We start from the raw sequence: 15608 nt of genomic DNA, 5'->3' as shown, positions 1-15608 counted from the left end.
CCAGGATGCTGCCTGGTTTAGAGAGTATGGATTATGATCAGAGATTAAGGGAGCTAGGGCTTTACTCTTTGGAGAGAAGGAGGATGAGAGGAGACATGATAGAGGTATACAAGATATTGAGAGGAATAGATAGAGTGGATGGCCAGCGCCTCTTCCCCAGGGCACCACTGCTCAATACAATAGGACATGCCTTTAATGTAAAGGGGATATTAGAGAAAGGTTTTTTACTCAGAGAGTGGTTGGTATGTGGAATACACTGCCTGAGTCAGTGGTGGAGGCAGATAAACTAGTGAAATTTAAGAGACTACTAGACAGGTTTATGGAGGAAGTTAGGGTGGGGGGTGTTATATGGGAGGCAGGGTTTAAGGGTCGGCACAACATTGTGGGCCGAAGGGCCTGTACTGTGCTGTAATATTCTATGTTCTATGTAACATATCGTAATTTTAATATGTTCCACTGCATAGCTGCCACAAAACAACGCATTTCACAACATATATCAATGATAATAAACTTGATTTTGATTCTAAGTTTGAGATCTCTTTCATCTAACTCTAAGCAAAGAGTTCCCAATCTACTCAATCTCATATATTGACAGTTTACCATCCTTATAACCAATCTGTGTTTCCTCTGTAAAAATTGCATCCCCTCTTGAGTAAGAAGAACAAAACTGTACACAACACTGCAGACCCCTCAACCGTCAAGTTCTTGAACCAGAGTAGAAATCTTCACTTTACTTGACCCATCACTGAACTGTTCCCACAACTTTGGACTCATTTTCAAGAATTCTTCATCATATTTTCTTGAAATTTGTTGCTTAATTATTATTATTTTTTGCTTTCTATATTGGCACAGATTATTGCCTTTTGCATATTGGTTCTTTGTTCATCCTGTTGGGTGTGGTTTTTCATTGATTCTACTGTGTTTCTTTTATTTACTGAAAATGCCTGCATGAAAATGAATCTCAGGGTTGTATATGGTGTCGTATATGTACTTCAATAATAAATTTACTTTGAACTTTTGAAAGTAACACACAAAATGATGGTGAAACTCAGCAGATCAGGCAGCATCTAGATTAGATTAGATTTGATTATGAGAACACTCAGTCCTCTTTTATTGTCATTTAGAAATGCATACATGCATTGAGAAATGATACAATGTTTCTCCAGAGTGATATCATAGAAAACAGGACAAACCAAAGACTAACACTGACAGAACTACATAATTATAACATATAGTTACGGCAGTGCAAAGCAATACCATAATTTGATGAAAAACAAACCATGGGCACAGTAATTAAAGTCTCAAAAGTCTCAAAAGTTGGGGGTGGCATGGGCTTTTTGGCAAGCTCACCTTTCTAACTCTTCCAGAGGCAAAGAATTTATTTTGAATAAGTTAAACTTACAAGTAATATTACTTGCTCAGCTTCCTGTTGTAAACAAGAACCAGTTTTCAGTTCTTAATATAAACCGCAAGCAATAATCAGTCTAAAGTTAACAAATAGCACTGAAGTTAACAAACAGCAAACAAACAGCGCTGTCTATAGAACACAAACTACAGGCCCACAGAACAAGATTGGCTGCTCAGGAGATGCATTGTAATACAGTGGGGTTATATTAATCGGGCCTGTATCAAACCAGACAACCAATGTTCCCTCTAATTGTTAGTAGTCAGTGTGCGCAAAAATCTTATGTTGTGCAAATTTTTTTCCTGTGACAAAAGTATGTGTGCACTGGATGCACACATGGCACAGTTTATGTAGGTTTACAAAATATTTGACATAAAACTGCACAGAATAACAACAAAATAACATACATATTTAAGTCACTCAGTTATTTTTTCTCTCTCGTCTTTGGCATTTACCCATTCTTTGTAAACTCTATCTAGACTAATAGAACTTCCATCCCATTGATAGCTTTTGATTCTCATTAACATAACCAAATGACATTCACCTAAACGGTTTCTCAGCTTGTTTTTGAGTTGATTCATTAGGCTAAAACCTCGCTCACAGTCTGCACTAGACGCAAGAAAGGTTCCCCCAATGTCCATCAACTGTGCAAGGTCGCAAAACTGTTCATTTTGAAGTACAAATGCCACCATTTGAGCAAAGTTTGAAATCAGTTTGGATTTAATCTTTTCTTGCATGGAAAATTTGAAATTATTAAACTCAAACTATTACAGTATTTTCAGCTAGAAAATCATGATATTTTAGACATAAGGCATTAACTTGTTCATTGCCAAATGTAAAGTCACAATCTGCAATTACAGATAAGTCAAAAGCTGACCATTCTTGTACCTCATCCTGTAACAGGTAATGACGGGTTCTGTTGCCTGAGCTTTTGTACACCGTCCAAATGCAATTTACTTGCCAAATGACGCTTCAAGAAGTCAAGTTTCCAAATATCATCCACTTCTTTCCACTAGCAAATTCTCCAGCAACTTTCGCATCATGACAATACAAACAGATAACTCCAGTTTCCGAATCATACATAAATATTTCTCGTAGTTGAACGTTCATGACCTCATGAGCTTTCGGTGTAGCAGTTTCTACTATTTTGTTAAGCCATTCAACTTTAAACAAATTTACAGTTCCTTTGCGCTTCATGTCCTTTGCTTCTTTTAAATTTGACACAGTGAATCAATATTTTTTTTGATAAAAACTTGGTAAGCTAGCTACAGGATTTGAAACAGATCTTTGTAAACTTTACGATATGAACACTGTCCGTCAAAGATGGCTGCAGCCATGATGCAGCTGTACAAACCGGAACAGGAAAGGTGAGATGACGTAAATTAGTGGCGTGCATTGTGGTATTTGAAAAACTGACTAACTAATTAACAGAAACACTTAGCTAAAAGATTATTTTCAATACATTATTTTAGGTAACTAACCTTTTGTGCGCACATTAATTTCCTTTGTGCGCTGGTTGAAAAACGTGTGTGCGCGCACATGCACACAGCTTAGAGGGAACATAGCAGACAACACTGGCTAACTTATTTAGTTCATGGAAGCTTGCAGGCCTGACTGATACTCTCACTTAGCACATCAAATAGCTGGGAGATTGGGAGATCAGCCCTCACAGCACTAACTTTGGGTGTCTGGAATTTCTGTCCTCAGAAACATTTAGATCATCTGTGTGAATTCCCCACCAAAGGTATTTGAAGAAATATCACATGTGTGTGAAGTCACTAATTAGCAAAAAACAGTATACATATAAGAAAGCAATCAAGCTTGTTGGGAATGGTCAAGGAACAACAAGAAGAATGACTGAAAGACAGGTGACTAGAATCATTTCTCTGCCTTCAATTTCTGCGATGGATGATTTGCTCGTCTGCAACTTGTCAGTATGTCTTCTTAGATTATAGAAATCGTACCTGTGTTTTGGAAAGCCTTTGTGCTTTAGAAATTGTTTGCAATTTGGAAACCTTTTATAAGACAGAAAATCCTCTGTGAGTTTTAAATGTGTTTTAAGAACTTTATATAAATGTAAATATGTATTACTAAAAATAAATAAACTGTTTAAACTATTTTGTTAGCTGGAAGTATGCTCTCCTTGGTAGGGAGTGGGAGCCCACTGCTCAAATAGTGAATATTGGCAGCTAAACTCGCCAAGGAGGATAAACAGGGAAGTAAGTGATCGAACCTTTGAAGAGTAGGTGGCCACAGTTTTACTTCCCTTTAATGAGGGTACCTATAACTATCTATATCAGTTAGGGCTCAAGGTATTTATTTGAGTTCAGAACTTCATGAACGGCAAACCCAATAGCATCACACCCACAGATGCTGCTCAACCTGCTGTATTCCTCCAGTTGCAGATTCCTGGATTAATTAATTCATTGGTTTATTATTGTCACATGTATTGAGGTAGAGAAAAAACTTTGCCTTAGATACTGTTCATACAGATAAATTCATTACAACGATGCATTAAGATGGTATGAGGTAAAACATTAACAGAGTGCAAAATAACACCCACAGAATGCTAGAGGAAAAGCAAGTCATGGCGCATTCTATGGAGAGGAATAAACAGTGAATGTTTTGGAACAAGATCCTTAAGTGTACAGTTACAGAGAAAATGCAGATCGACATTAAGCTGCAAGGTCATAACGAGAAAGGTTGTGATGTGAAGAGTAGAAGCTGCCTTTGAACCTGCTGGCACAGTATATGCTTTCAGGCTTCTGTATCTTCTGCTGTAGGGTGGTGAGGAGAAGACAGAATGTCCAGGGTGGGTGGGGATCTGCAATCTATCATGTCTCTCCATCGGACATTAAACATCCACCACTTTCAAACGGTGTTGAAGTCATCAGGTGATATGATGAAACCCCTCACAATATAACCATTCAGAAAGCTCAGATGAAAGCAGAAATGCGTTCTTGTTTCTTTACCACAATTAAAACAGCTAAAATGATAGGTAATGTTTTATCAAATGACTTGTTTACTTGAGGTTCAAGTGGACTGGGCTGTCTGGCATGGTTCATGTAATTGAGTTACGTGCAATCATTCACCCTGCCTTTTCTGGAGAATCAAGTCAGCAACATTTAAGAGAAAAGCACGGTGATATAGAAACCCTTTGGTTGCAATGACTTTCAGCCATCTCTGGTGTGAATTGATTGGGTCCATAGGGGATTTTCAAAGGAGCAGAGGTCTCTACTTCCTCCTATGTGTTGTTTTCAAAAGCTTTATGGTTGCAAAAACAGATGCAGGAAACAGAAGTGAAACTTGGGCTGAGTTGAAGTAGCTGACAAATTGTCAGGCAGTTGTAAATTGATGCACAATTTCCAAATGACTTCTTTGTCATAGAGCAATAATGCAAGGGTTTTCTCACAATGTGTCATTCTTCCTGCATCAATATAGGGCTTCATTGAAAATCCTCAAACCAGAAGGAGGTTATTTGGCCAAACATCCCTCTGCTGTTCAAAAGAAAAAGAACCCCAAACTAATTCCACCTGGTAACGTTGAGTCTAGAACCCTGCCAGTCATGGTTCTTCAAAATTCAGAATCAGAATCAGGTTTAATTTCATTGGTATACGTCATGAAATTTGTGAAATATATTAAAATTAATTTATTAAGTAGTGCAATAAGAGAGTAAAAAATAGTGAGATAGTGCACATGGGTTTACTGTCCATTCAGAAATCTGATGGCAGAAGGGAAGATGCCGTTCCAGAAACATTGAGTGTCTGTATTCAGGCTCCCGTACCTCCTCCTTAATGGTAGCAATGAGAAGAGGGCATGTCCTGGGTGGTGGTGGTCCTTAATGAGGTGTGCTGCCTTTTTGAGGCATTACCTTTTGAAGATGTCCTCGATGGTGCAGGAGACGAGTGCCCACGATGGGGTTGGCTGAATTTGTAAATTTCTGCAGCTTTTCCCGATCCTGTACAGTCACCCCTCCATACCAGATGTTATTGAAGTTATCGAGTGTTTTGAAGATTCCTGTGACCCTCATAGTCAATTATCGCAGCAAGTCAATTTCTATCCGCCTTGCATGTTTGTAAGCAAATGAAAGCGAATTGTTAAAAACTTACTTTCTGAAAGACCCTGGCCTATCACAAAATAAGAAAGTAGGGTTTCAAGTTATTTGCCAAGTAATAGGTAACCAGCATACAGAGTGGTAATAACACAATTACACCAGAAACATTGACTTATTTTGACTTTACAGGTACCGAAGGGGAGACGTCAAGGATATGCTGCTCAGGCAGGAAGAGAGTTTAGAGAGTTACAACCAGAAGTTTCCTACTCAGGGTGAAGAGACCAGCTTTACTCACCAGTCTGATTCGCTGCAGAAGGCACATGTGGAGGGATATGGACATGATGTAGGTGGAAAGGATTAGTTTAATTAGGAACTTAATTATTTGTTTAATTAGTTTGGCAAAACTTTGTGAGCCTAAGGACGTAATCCTATGCTGTGTTGTTCTATTTGATATAATAATAATTCACTAAAGTACAGCTTAATAGCCAAAATACTTCACCCATTTCTCAACATCAAAAGCTTGACAAGAAACTACATTTCAAGGATAGTAGGACTAATAACAATGGTAGGAAACTTACTGGAGAAATTCTGTGTGACAGGATTAATCTTAGCAGGCTAGGCAGTATCTGTGGAAAGAGACCATAAGTCGTTGGAGCTGAATTAGACTATTTGGCCCATCGAGTCTGTTCTGCCATTCAATCATGGCTGATCCTTTTTTCTCTCCTCCCCAGCCCCACTCTCCGGCCTTCTCCCTGCGGCTAATCAAGAACCTATCAATCTCCGCCTTAAATACATCCAACGACCTGGCCTCAAATTCCACAAATTCACCACCCTCTGGCTAAAATTGGTCTGCACTTACGTTTTAAATGGATGCTCCTCTATCCTGAGGCTGTGCCCTCTTGTCCTGCACTCCCCTACCATGGGAAGCATTCTTTCCATATCTACTCTGTCTAGGCCTTTCATCATTCCGAAGGTTTCAATAAGATTCCCCCCTCATCCTTCTAAATTCCAGCGAGTACAGGCCCAGAGCCATCAAATGCTCCTCATATGTCATATGATAACCCTTTCATTCCCGGAATCATTCTTGTGAATCTTCTCTAAACCCTCTCCAATGCCAGCACATCTTTTCTTAGATAAGGAGCCCAAAACTGTTCACAATGCTCCAGGCAACACACATAAAAAATGCTGGTGAACGCAGCAGGCCAGGCAGCATCTATAGGAAGAGGTACTTTCAACGTTTCGGGCTGAGACCGTTTGTCAGGACTAACTGAAAGAAGAGTTAGTAAGAGATTTGAAAGTGGGAGGGGGAGGGAGAGGGGGAGATCCAAAATGATAGGAGAAGACAGGAGGGGGAGGGATGGAGCCAAGAGCTGGACAGGTGATTGGCAAAAGGGATATGAGAGGATCATGGGACGGGAGGCCTAGGGAGAAAGAAAGGGGGAGGGGGGAACCCAGAGGATGGGCAAGGAGTATAGTGAGAGGGACAGAGGGGGAAATGGAGAGAGAGAGAAAAAAATTAATACTAATAAAAAATAAATAAATAACGGATGAAATACGAAGGGGAGGTGGGGCATTAAGGGAAGTTAGAGAAGTCAATGTTCATGCCATCAGGTTGGAGGCTACCCAGATGGAATATAAGATGTTGTTCCTCCAACCTGAGTGTGGCTTCATCTTGACAGTAGAGGAGGCCATGGATAGACATATCAGAATGGGAATGGGAGATCCTGCTTTCTCTGGTGGACAGAGCGTAGGTGTTCAGCAAAACAGTCTCCCAGCCTTTATCGGGTCTTCAGCGAAACGGTCTCCCAGCCTGCGTCGAGTTCAGCGAAATGGTCTCCCAGCCCGCATTGGGTTCAGCTCCAGGTGAGGCCTCACCAGTATCTTATAAAGCCTCAGCATCACATCCCTGCTGTTACATTCTAGACCTCTTGAAGTGAAGCTAACGTTTGCCTTCTTCACCACGGACTCAACCTGCAAATTATCCTTTCGGGTGTTCTGCACAAGGACGCCTAAGTCGCTTTGCACCTCAGATTTTTGTATTTTCTCCCCATTTAGAAAATTCTCCGCACATTTATTTCTACTTCCAAAGTGCATGACTATGCATCTTCCAACATTGTATTTCATTTGCCACTTTCTTGCTCATTCTCCTAATCTGCCTAATTCCTTCTGTAGCCTTTATGTTTCCTCAACACTCCTTGCCCCTCCAGCAATTTTTGTATCATTTTTAAACTTGGCAAAAAGCCTTCTATTCCATCATCTAAATCACTGATAAAAATAATCCGTCCCAAAAACTACCCATGCAGAACACCACTGTTCATTGGCAGCCAAACAGAAAAGGATTCTTGTATTCCCACTCGCTGCCTCTTACCAATCAACCAATGATCTAACCATGCTAGTGATGTTCCTGTAACACCATGGGCTCTTGAATTGGTAAGCAACCTCTTGTGGCACCTTGTCAAAGGCCTTCTAGTTTACAGTTCATCTGGCCTGGGTGACTTGCATACCCTTGGGTCGTTCAGCTTTTTGAACACTTTCTCCCTTGTAAAAGTAACTGCACTCATTTATCTTCCCTCACACCCTTCAATACCTGGCACACTGCTAGTGTCTTCCACAGTGAGGACTGATGCAAAATACTTATTTAGTTCATTTGCCATCTCCTTGTCCCCCGTTATTATTTCTCTGACTTCATTTTCTAGCGGTCCTATATCCACTCTCATTTCTCTTTTGCTTTTTAGATATACTTGAAAAAGTTTTTTCTATCCACCTTGATATTGTTTGCAAGCTTCCTTTCATAGTTATCTTTTCCCTCCTAAAGACTATTTTAGCTGCTTTCTGTAGGTTTTTAAAAGCTTCCCAATCCTCTATCTTCCTGTTAATTTTTGCTTTGTTAAATGCCCTCTCTTTAGCTTTTATGCAAGCACGAGGAAATCTGCAGATGCTGAAAATTCAAGCAACACACATCAAAGTTGCTGGTGAACGCAGCAGGCCAGGCAGCATCTCTAGGAAGAGGTACAGTGGACGTTTCGGGCCGAGACCCTCAAGGATCAACTGTACCTCTTCCTAGAGATGCTGCCTGGCCTGCTGCGTTCACCAGCAACTTTGATGTGTGTTCCTTTTGCTTTTACATTACCTTTGACTTCCCTTGTCAGTCACGGTTGTACTATTTTCCCATTTCTTTGTTTTTGGAATATGTCTATCCTGCACCCTCCTCATTTCCCCCAGAAACTCAAGACATTACTGCTCTGCTGTCATCACTGCCGGGATCTTCTTCCAATTTACTTCAGCCAATTCTTCTCTCATACCACTGTGATTTCCTTTGCTCCACTGAAATTCTGCTACGTCAAACTTTAGTTTCTCCCTATCAAATTCCAAATTGAACGCAATCATATTGTGATCACTGGCTCCTATGAGTTCCTTTACCTTAAGCTCCCTAATCACCTCCAGTTCATTACATAACACCCAATCCAGTATAGCTGATCGCCTAGTAGGCTCAACGACAAACTGCTCTAAAAAGCCATTCAATAAATTCACTCTCTTGGGATCCATTATCAACCTGATTTTTCCAATCCACCTGCATGTTAAAATCTCCCATGACTATCAAAACCTAGCCCTTTTGACATGCCTTTCTTACTTCCCATTGTAATCTGTAGTTCACATCCCCGCTACTGTTTGGAGGCCTGTATATTACTGCCATCAGGTCCTTCTACCCTTGCAGTTTGTAACTCAACCCACAAGGATTCAGCATCTTTTGATCCTCTATCACGTCTTTCTAATGATTTGATGGCATGTTTTACCTGCAGAGCCATGCCATCCCCTCTGCCTGCCTTCTTACTCCTTTGATACAATGTGTAACATTGACATTCAGCTCCCAACTCCAACCATTCTTCAGCCATGGTTCAGTGAAGGCGACATCATCATACCTGACGATCTGTAAAAGTGCAGCAAGATCATCCAGCTTATTTCTTATACTCTGTGCATTGAGATATAACAGTTTGAGTACTGCATTTGCTCCCCTTTTTGATTTTGCATCCCTAATGCACTGATACTCACCCTGCTGGCTGCAATTTTGTCCTATCATCTGCCTGCTCTTCCTAACTGTCTGACTGCATGCTAGCTTTGGTTTTTTTTAAACCATCTGTCCTGTTCTGAGTCCTTTCCCTCTGGTTCCTATCTCCCTGCCAAATTAGTTTAAACCCTCCCCAATAGCTCTAAAGAAACATCCTTGCGAGAATATTGGTCCCCTTTGGGATCAGGTGCAACCCGTCCCTGTTGTACTGGTCATGCTGTCCCCAGAAGAGATCCCAATGATCCAGGAACCTGAGGCCCTGCCCCCTACACCAGCTTCTCAGCCAGGCATTTATCTGCCAGATCATCCTGTTTCTATCCTCACTGGCGTATGGTACAGGCAGCAATCCAGAAATTACTACCCGGGAGGTCCTGCTTCTCAGCTTTCTACCTAGCTCTCTACATTCTCTTTTCAGGACCTCTTTACTTTTCCTTCCTAAGTCATTGGTACTCCATTTATGTCCATGTCCACAGAATCTGACTATCGAGTCTCCATCACTACCACTCCCCTCTTCTCCCTCTTTCTCTTCTGTACCACAGAACCGTGGTCAGTGCCAGTAACCTGGTCTCTGTGGCATTCTCCTGGGAGTCAACAGTATCCAAAACAGTATACTCATTATTTTGGGGAATGGCCAAGGGGGTGCTCTGCGCTAACTGCCTATTCACCTTCCCATTCCTCCTTCTGGCAGTCATCCAGCTACCCGCCTTCTGCAACTTAGGGGTGACTACTTTCCTATAACTCTGATCAATTATCTCCTCACTCTCCCATATAAGCCGAAGGACATCCAGCTGCTGCTCCAGATCCCTAACATAGGCATCAAGGAGCTGGGTCTCCCAGGACTCCAACATCTGGCATGAAGAACGCACAACAGCCATTTAAACTACACTAAGTACCGCTGACACAGTAAGAAAAAAGGGAAACTTAACAGGAACTTACCTGGGCAACTTACTCAGAGCTAACGTCTCTTCCAAGCCTTCGGGCCAAAGCCTGACACTTCCACTCTCACCACTGGCCCACTCCACTTGTCCCTCCTGTACTTCTATTTACTACACCACACCCGCCGCTGATTGGTCCGCCAAAATGATACCGAATGCCCACAAAGCTCTCCTTTTAAACAAGCGCCACTGACCTGTGAGAAACCTCCTCACTGTGTGCTGCTCACGCCGCTGACTGGGCGGCTGAAAGAGGAAGTGGTGAACTGTTAGAATGGATGGTTAGGTCCTCAGAGAGATTAACAGCCAGCAACTCGGATCCTTCTTTGAGGATTGGTGTGTGTTCCCTCATCTTACCCTTTCTGAACTCCGCAATTAGCTCTTTGGTCTTATTGACGTTGAGTACAAGGTTGTTGCTGCAACACCTCTCAACTAGCTGGTATATCTAGCTGGTATGTTCTCTTGTCATCATCTGAGATTCTGCCAACAACGGTTGTATCATTAGCACATTTATAGATGTTATTTGACCTGTGTCATGCGTGTAGAGAGAGTAGAGCAGTGGGCTAAGCATACACCCCTGAGGTGCGCCAGTGTTGATTATCAGCGAGGTAGAGATGTTATTACCAATCTGCACAGATTGTGGTCTACTGGTTAGGAAGTCGAGGATCCAGTTGCAGAGGGAGGTGCAAAGGCCCAGGTTCTGTAACTTTTTGATTAGGACTGTAGGAATGCTGGTGTTAACTGCTGAGCTATAGTCAATAAACAGCATCCTGACATAGGCATTTGTATTGTCCAGGTGATTTAAGAAAGGATCTAAAAAGCGTGGATTGGGACAGGTTGTTCTCTGGCATGGATGTGATCGGTAGGCGGGAAGCCTTCAAAGCAGAAATTTTGAGAGTGCAGAATTTGTATGTTCCTGTCAGGATTAAAGGCAAAGTGAATAGGAATAAGGAACCTTGGTTCTCAAGGGATATTGCAACTCTATAAAGAAGAAGAAGGAGTTGTATGATGTGTATAGGAAGCAGGGAGTAAATAAGGTGCTTGAGGAGTATAAGAAGTGCAAGAAAATACTTAAGAAAGAAATCAGGAGGGCTAAAAGAAGACATGAGGTTGCCTTGGCAGTCAAAGTGAAGGATAATCCAAAGAGCTTTTACAGGTATATTAAGAGCAAAAGGATTGTAAGGGATAAAATTGGTCCTCTTGAAGATCAGAGTGGTCGGCTATGTGCGGAACCAAAGGAAATGGGGGAGATCTTAAATAGGTTTTTTGCGTCTGTGTTTACTAAGGAAACTGGCATGAAGTCTATGGAATTAAGGGAAACAAGTAGTGAGATCATGGAAACTGTACAGATCGAAAAGGAGGAGGTCCTTGCTGTCTTGAGGAAAATTAAAGTGGATAAATCCCCGGGACCTGACGGGGTGTTCCCTCGGACCTGAAGGAGACTAGTGTTGAAATTGCAGGGGCCCTGGCTGAAATATTTAAAATGTCGCTGTCTACAGGTGAGGTGCCGGAGGATTGGAGAGTGGCTCATGTTGTTCCGTTGTTTAAAAAAGGATCGAAAAGTAATCCGGGAAATTATAGGCCAGTAAGTTTAACGTCGGTAGTAGGTAAGTTATTGGAGGGAGTACTAAGGGACAGAATCTACAAGCATTTGGATAGACTGGGACTTATTAGGGAGAGTCAACATGGCTTTGTGCGTGGTAGGTCATGTTTGACCAATCTATTGGAGTTTTTCGAGGAGGTTACCAGGAAAGTGGATGAAGGGAAGGCAGTGGATATTGTCTACATGGACTTCAGTAAGGCCTTTGACAAGGTCCCGCATGGGAGGTTAGTTAGGAAAATTCAGTCGCTAGGTATACATGGAGAGGTGGTAAATTGGATTAGACATTGGCTCGATGGAAGAAGCCAGAGAGTGGTGGTAGAGAATTGCTTCTCTGAGTGGAGGCCTGTGACTAGTGGTGTGCCACAGGGATCAGTGCTGGGTCCATTGTTATTTGTCATCTATATCAATGATCTGGATGATAATGTGGTAAATTGGATCAGCAAGTTTGTGATGATACAAAGATTGGAGGTGTAGTAGACAGTGAGGAAGGTTTTCAGAGCCTGCAGAGGGACTTGGACCAGCTGGAAAAATGGGCTAAAAAATGGCAGATGGAGTTTAATACTGACAAGTGTGAGGTATTGCACGTTGGAGGGACAAACCAACGTAGAACATACGGGGTTAATGGTAAGGCACTGAGGAGTGCAGTGGAACAGAGGGATCTGGAAATACAGATACAAAATTCCCTAAAAGTGGCGTCACAGGTAGATAGGGTCGTAAAGAGAGCTTTTGTTACATTGGCCTTTATTAATCGAAGTATTGAGTATAAGAGCTGGAATGTTATGATGAGGTTGTATAAGGCATTGGTGAGGCCGAATCTGGAGTATTGTGTTCAGTTTTGGTCACCAAATTACAGGAAGGATATAAATAAGGTTGAAAGAGTGCAGAGAAGGTTTACAAGGATGTTGCCGGGACTTGAGAAACTCAGTTACAGAGAAAGGTTGAATAGGTTGGGACTTTATTCCCTGGAGTGTAGAAGAATGAGGGGAGATTTGATAGAGGTATATAAAATTATGATGGGTATAGATAGAGTGAATGCAAGCAGGCTTTTTCCACTGAGGCAAGGGGAGAAAAAAACCAGACGACATGGGTTTAGGGTGAGGGGGGAAAAGTTTAAAGGGAACATTAGGGGGGGTCTTCTTCACACAGAGAGTGGTGGGAGTATGGAATGAGCTGCCAGACGAGGTGGTAAATGCGGGTTCTTTTTTAACATTTAAGTATAAATTGGACAGATACATGGATGGGAGGTGTATGGAGGGATATGGTCCGTGTGCAGGTCAGTGGGACTAGGCAGAAAATGGTTCGGCACAGCCAAGAAGGGCCAAAAGGTCTGTTTCTTTGCTGTAGTTTCTATGGTTATGGTAAGTACTTGCGGAGAGCCAGTAAGATCGCATCCTCCGTAGATCTTTTGTGGCCCTCCACATTCTCCCTCATTTTTCTAAACTCCAGTGAGATTAGGCCCAGAGCCATCAAACGCTCCTTAGATGTTAACTCTTTAATTTCTGGGATCATTCTTCTGAACGTCTTCTGTACCCTCTCCAATGAACGCACATTCTTTTTTGGATAAGGGGCCTAAAACTGTTAATGACTCTTTAGTTAATGGTAAGGGGTCTATAGCATAAAAAAGGTTGGGAACCCCTGGTTTAGAGGGATAATAAATCAGCCATGCTGGAATGATGAAGCAGACTCAATGGGCCAAATAGCCTAATTCAGCTCTCATGTTTTCTGATCCAAAACTGCTCCAACTTTTAGACTCCGAAAACTGTCCAATCCCTTGTAAGACATCAGCAACTTTGCTTTGAAAGGCTTGTTTTTCTAAAGGTTACTGTGGTATGTCTGTTGTTGACCGAATCAAAGGTGGCGATATATTGGCATACAGGAGGGAGATTGAAAACCTGGCTGGGTGGTGCTGCAACAACAACCTCTCACTCAACATCAACGATGCCAAAGAGCTGATGATTGACCACAGGAGGAAGATGAGCCAGTCCTCATTAGAGGATTGGAGGTGGAGAGGGTCAGTAACTTTAACTTTCTTGGTGTTTACATATCAGAGGATCTGTCCTGGGACCAGCATGTATGTGTTATCACAAAGAAGGTGCAAAAGTGCCTCTATTTTCTTAAAAGTTTCTCTAGATTTGGTACGTCATCTAAAACTTTGACAAACTTCCTTAGCTGCACAGTGAACAGTGACTGCCCCTCAACCATCAGGGTCTTGAACAAAAGAGGGTAACTACACTCATTTAAGGACTCTTTCATTTTGTTATTTCATTCTCGTTATTTGCTGCTATTTATTTATTATCTGCATTTGCACAGTTCCTGTTTACAGTTTACAGATCCTATTTGCAGTTACTGTTCTGTAGATTTGCTAAGTATTCTCAGTGTTGTATGGTGGTGACATGTATGTACACTGATAATAAATCTTAGTTTGAACTTTGAACTTTTGAACTTTGATGGCGAGTATCCTAACTGGCTGCATCACGGCCTGGCATGGAAACACCCACCTTTGAAAAGGGTAAAGGAGTGGATACAGCCCAGACTGTTAGAGACAACCACTGAGCACATTTACAAAGAGTGCTGCCGCAAGAAAGCAACACCCATCGCCAAGCACCCCCACCCTTCAGGCCATACTCTCTTCTCACTACTACCATTGGACAAGAGGTACAGAACCAAACCACCAGGTTCAGGAACATTATTACCCTTTAACCATGAGGCTCCTGAATCACTCACCTCAACCCTGAACTGATTCCATATCCTCTAGACTCTCTTTCTAGGACTCTACAACTCATGTTCTCGATGTTACTTTGTACTTTGATAATAAATTTACTATGATTTGACTCAGTGGATTATTTAAGGGAAAATTGTAACTGGCTGACTTGGTAACCTCTCTGAGGCAGTTGTGAGACTGAGGGGAGACCTGACAGACGTTTATGATTATGGGACATAGATACAGTAGACAGACAGTATCCTTTCCCCCCAAAACTGTACAATACCAGAGGACATGCATGGAAGGTGAGAAGGGATAAGTTTAAAGGAGATGTGCATGGTAAGTCCTTTACAGAATCAGAATCAGGTTTAATACAGAGAGTGGTGGGTACCTGGAATGCGCTGCCAGTGTCTGTGTGGAGCCAGATATGACAGAAGCATTCAAAAGGCTCTTAGGCACATGAATATGCAAGAAATGGAAGGATATGGTAGATAGAAGGGATTAATTTAGTTGGGCATTTGATTATTAATTTCATTAGTTTGGCACAATATTGTGGGCCGAAGGGCCTGTTCCTGTACTGTACTCCATTTTAAACTCAGTGGCCACATTATTACTGCATGTTCTGCTGGATACTTCTAGCATTTCCTGGTTTATTTTAAAATTCCAGCATCTGTAGATTTTCTCAGTTGACTTTGTACTCTCCCAACTTAACTGCACTATCAGTGCTATTTTCTACTTTTGCAAAGGAATCATGAGGTATTTATTAAGAATCTTATCTACATAATCCAACTCCACAGGTAAATTATCTTCTTGGACTCCAATAAACCCTCTAAGAGGACCACAACCT

Source organism: Mobula hypostoma, chromosome 18 (genome assembly GCF_963921235.1).
Source record: "Mobula hypostoma chromosome 18, sMobHyp1.1, whole genome shotgun sequence".
Taxonomy (NCBI): domain Eukaryota; kingdom Metazoa; phylum Chordata; class Chondrichthyes; order Myliobatiformes; family Myliobatidae; genus Mobula; species Mobula hypostoma.
This window is presented reverse-complemented; position numbering follows the sequence as displayed.